Source organism: Panthera uncia, unplaced genomic scaffold, assembly GCF_023721935.1.
Source record: "Panthera uncia isolate 11264 unplaced genomic scaffold, Puncia_PCG_1.0 HiC_scaffold_555, whole genome shotgun sequence".
NCBI classification, from domain to species: Eukaryota; Metazoa; Chordata; class Mammalia; order Carnivora; family Felidae; genus Panthera; species Panthera uncia.
Window position 1 is genome coordinate 1 of NW_026059710.1, and position 5387 is coordinate 5387.

At 43.5% G+C, this 5387-nt stretch overlaps 1 pseudogene; it reads right to left on the reverse strand.

The window, feature by feature from the left end:
• Positions 1-1137: 1137 nt before the first annotated feature.
• Positions 1138-1815, reverse strand: LOC125918209 (proteasome subunit alpha type-7-like; annotated as a pseudogene).
• Positions 1816-5387: the final 3572 nt, after the last annotated feature.

Here is a 5387-nt window from a genome sequence, read left to right on the forward strand (position 1 = left end):
TTTTTTTTTTTTTTTTTTTTTTTTTTTTTTTTTTTAGTTTTTTAAATCTTTTTATTTATTTTTGAGAGGGAAAAAGAGAGAGACAGAGCCTGAGCAGGGGAGGGGCGGAGAGAGAGGGAGACAGAATCCAAGGCAGGCTCCATCCAGGCTCCAATCCGTCAGCACAGAGCCTGACTCGGGGCCCAAACTCACAGACCACGAGATCACAACCTGAGCCAAAGTCAGACACTTAACTGACTGAGCCACCCAGGCGCCCCAGTGGATTTAGCCTCTTGAGCTCCCATTCCATTTCTTTCATATGTCAGCCTATTCATGGGCCACTGTCACTATTTTCATTGTTGTAGCATGATAGTTTGTTTGCTACAAGGCATGGAAATTCCCTACACATATCTCTTCTTTTTGAGAAGACTCTTTAAAAAAAAAAAAAAAGGTTAACAAATATAGAAGCTTACTGCAGGACACTGAGACATTAGATGAATGGAATAGAAATACCTACATATCATTTTGAGAATCATCCATGATCTGAATTTAAAAATCACTACAAGATTGTCAACATCATGATGCTTTCTTTTTTTAATTGTTTTTAACATTTATTTTTGAGAGAAAGAGAGAGAGCACAAGTGGGGGAGCCACAGAGAGAGAGATAGAGAGAGAGAGAGAGGGAAACACAGAATCCCAAGAAGGCTCCAGGTTCTGAGCTGTCAGCATAGAGCCCGACACGGGCCTGGAACCCACAAACAGCAAGATCATGACCTGAGCCAAAGTTGGACACTCAACTGACTGAGCCACCCAGGCACCCCATCATGCTTTCTTTTTATTTCTTCTTTTCGTTTTTTTTTTTTTTCTCTTTTTCAGTTTCATACTTCTCAATTTCTTCAGGATTTAAAATCTTGAGGGTTGATCTCATCTCATGACAACCAGTTCAATGTTTTTGTCACCAGACTGAACCACTTCCAGGAAAGCCCTGATAACCAGTATAATGATCAGGTCATCCCTCTCTATGGCTTCATCAGTGTAATTGGTCTCTAGAAACTCACGCGGGGGGCACCTGGGTGGCTCAGTCGGTTAACTATTGGACTCTTGATTTCCGGTCAGGTCCTTATCTCACAGTTCCTAGGTTCAAGCCCCACCCCCTTCAGGCTCTCTGCTGTCAGTACAGATCCTACTTGGGATTCATTCTCTTTCTCTCTTTCTCTCTTTCTCTCTCAAAATAAATAAATAAACATTTAAAAAAGAAAAAGAAACTCACATATGGACTTGGAACCCCAACCTATGGCATTGGCTTTCCAGGCATGGTATGTCCCTGCGGGTCAGTCTGATACAGCCTGAAGATGCCACCAAAGTCGAAACCCACAATAAGAGCAGAGATGCCAAAAGGCCTGTGCCCATTGCTCTGTGTGCAGTGTTGCTTCAGGCTGGCCATGTAGCAGGTCATTGTACTCCACGGTGACTGGGTCCTCCATGGTCAGTCAGCCGGTGACTCTGGCATTCCACCCCGGCCCTGTTGATGACCATCCTCAGATCGGCAGTGAACCCTGCAAGTACCACGCAGACGCTGTCATCCAACGCACAGATCTTGCACATGGTTCTCTCATCCTACAGTCTGGCCACTGACTTCTTCTCCGTGCCCAGAACAACGTCCTTTCCTCACAGGCCAACCGCAGTCGAGCCCCTCTTCATGGCCTCCTGTGCATACTCCACTTGGAAGAGGTGACAGTGGGATGAGAAGACGGTGATGACATGGTCGTAGCTCAGGTTGGCGGCTTGGAGGCGGGCCTGGGCGAAGCGCACACTCACGGCCACACGGCCCGAGGTTCACAATGCCTCTGAGAAGACTCTTGGCTGATTGGAATTTTTTTCTCTCAGATGATCTTTGCATTTGTTTTTGTCAGGCTGCCCTCCCCCCAAACTGTGGTTTGGTTGTAATAGAAATAAATGTTGACATTAATTATGGAGAGAAATGGAATTTTTATAATATTGAGTCTTTCCACCCTGAAACATCTTCATCATCCCATTTATCTAGTTGTCTTTAGGAATTCCCTGTGAAGTTTTATAGTTTTCTTCATATGATATACCTATACATATACATATACATATACATATACATATACATGTATTTCTTAATTTCCAGGGCTTGGGAGGTAAGGGGTAGTCTTATAGTATTATTATAGTCTTATTGTTGCTATTATATTTTCTATCATCTTATTCATAATTATTTTCTAGTTGGCTGTATTTTGTATGTCCAACTCAACTAAACTCATTAGGACTCTTGATTTTTCTAAGACTCTTAATTTTCCAGGTGATTGTTATTGACTCTGCAGGTAGGTAATCTGATCCTTCGCAACTAGTATTTCCAATATTATGTCTGGTTTTTTCCCATTTTATTATGTTGAACAGAATTGAATTTTCAGGAAAATGTAATATATTAGTGACAGCAACCATCTCAATACCTTGCTGTTAATGTTAATAGGAATGCTTCAAATATTAGGATAAAGCATATGAAATTGCCATTTTCCAGCCCCCATTCCACCCCCCCAAAAATCAAGTGTCAGCAATTTCCTATCTTTCAATCTATTATTTGGCCATTTGGTGAATTTCAAATAGGAATTCATATTGATTAAACAAAAATTTTTGAGTGCCTTCAGTGTGACAGACATGGAATTAAGCCGTGGGGATGTAACTCTAAGCGAGACAAACACAGTTTCTGCCATCTTGGAGTTAATATTACTATGGGAAAAAGCAGATATAGTTCAGCTAACCAAAAAAAAAAAAAATTAACGAACCAATTAAAATAGTGAAAAAGCTGAGAGGAATTACGTGCTAGGAAGTGGAGCAAGGGCACAGCTCAGACAGGATCAGTCCTCTTAAGGTGGGACACTGAAGCTGAGAGCCAAAGCCTGAGACACAGCCACCCACACGACGAGCTCTGAGGATCAGTCCGGGCAGAGACAGCTAAGAACAGGCTCTGAAAGGAAACTTGGCTGGTGAGTTCCTGAATCTATGGTCATGTGGCCAGAACGCCACAAAGTGGGTCCCCAAGCCACAGGCCAAGCCTGAGCTGGTGACGGTGGGAACAGAGTTTTGAACTGAATGTGGATTAAGATTTAGGTTTGGAATGGGCTGTTAATTGAAAATTAGATCTCTTTCACTGATAGAAGTGACAAGCAAGTGACAGGATCTGTTCCGAGTTGGTACACGGGGTCGGAGAAGGGGTGTGATGGAGCACCTTCAGAGGCACTGGTGAGAGAGATAAATAAAACCTGATAGTACCCTACTGCATTCAGTCATCCTATAAACCAGTTCCACAGGCTGCAGAGGCAAGCTGAGGATACATCTGTGTAGGTGTTGAACTTCATTTTGCAAACCAAAAGGAAGCAGTAATGCTTTCTGAGCAAAGGCTTGATTCTCCAAAATCAGAGAAAGGATCACAGGACCCTAAGACAGAAGAGGAACAGGGATGTGCCTCTCTGTGGCTCTCACCTGTGGCTGGGCCTGCATTATTTGTACGTCTTTTAAAATCCAGCAAAAAGTTCCAATGAAACAAATTTTCACAGCTACCCCCCAGGCCAGAAAGTTACATAAAAGTTGTTCCACTCGCCTGTTGTCATATTTCAGAAAAGATGAACAAGTTGTATGTGAAGCTGGATGAAAGACCAGTGGCAGAGAAAAGCCAGAGCTGCGTTCCAGCCAAGTCTATAAAGACAAGGGAAAATTCTGGAGGGTAAAGCTAATACGACAATGGGCATTCTAGCAGGTAGGTAAGGCATAAGCATAGGGTCCAAAGGAGTAAGGCTCAGTAAACGGTGGGAGTCCTAGAGGAACATACATATGGTATGGTTAGGAAGAGGCAGAGTGTGACAAGGGTCAGGGGACACTTGAAAGCCCAGGCTTTAGTGGTTGATACTATATGGCAGAAGTGGCAATGAGAGGTCATCACATCCCTGTCCCCAGGAGGCAACTGGGTCCCAGGCCAGATCAAGGCTCTAGACCTTGCAACAGGCTTATATGACCAGACAGCTCATTTGATCCAGAATATACAACACAAAAAGAATATCCAAGGGGCTGAGGGTGTTTACTCAGGTCCAAAGGGATCTAAGGCCTGGGCAGAGGCCAGTTGAAAGAAGGAAAGTCAATGAGTATAGCGTGGGAGAAGGTAACAAAGCAGAGGCAAGGCAGGGACAGGGTCTATTTGGCCTCACAGGACTTTCTAGGCCTGATGACAGCAGCCATCCAACCTCACCCCTTTCCCTCTCCTTGAGGAGGCTCTCCTCTCCCTCATAGCCTTTCCCTGCTTATGCCTGGGCATGTTAAAACTCTGACGTGAGTTACTGGAAACGTAACTTGCTACTTGCATGTAACGATGTAACAAAAGAACAAGGAAACACTGTGAGCAGTCACAGGAGAGACTCAGGACCAATGGGCCACTGGTCGCCACGGTAACCACAATCAAAACAAGGATTCCAGCTTTCCTGAAGCCCTTGTTTAATGATGATTGTGTTACAGAGAGAGAGTAACTAATCCCACAGTGCATTATAAACAGAGTTGCTAGTATCCAACATCATCAATGACGGAGAAAAATAACTTCTAACTGGACAAAGTACATTTCTCAGGGTTTATGTGCATCTCATGCCAAAAACAAAACAAAGCAAAACCACCAACCCATGGAGGGAATCTCAGCCCAGCTTGAAATCATTGTTTTATCCTTGTGTCCTTTTTTTTCTTTTCCACCCCAGTTTTCAGAGAGAGATACCTTCCTGAACTCCTAAGAAACATGATACATTTGCTTATAAACCCAAACATGCATATCCCTACCCCTATGGGTAAAAAGGACAGAAATGTAATGATTACTATGAAATACTCGCATTTAGAGTGGATTTAATAAGTTTTTTTTATGTGATCAGGGCAATACATAATCCAGGCTTATCTCTTTGAAGCAGATTGTTCCTTTCCAAATGCCTGATGCAAATGTGAAACACAACCTTCCCTCTCCTTTCCTAGCTTCCCTCTCCCCTGGCTGGGAACCTCTTAAGGCCCACTGCTGCCACCCACTGGTTGGGAAGCCAATACACAGCTTCCCTGGCTTTGGATTTCTTAGTCTCTGAGGCCGCCCCGCAAAACCACTGCGACCCTTGGATGGGGTACAAGTTCACCAATCTCTCTTCTCTGTTTCAAAGCCTGTTCCACTTTGCATCTACCATACAGCTCTCATAACAAGAGAACACTCTGGATAAGTGAAAATAAGCACATAGGGAAGCCAACTTCAGTTTTCTTTTCCACTCTGACTCATCATTTGGGCCAAAGGCCCAATACCAACTTACTCTAGTTCCCATGTCTCATTTATATTTGCATGGAGAGTCTGATAAGTTGCTGATTAGGCGATGAATTGA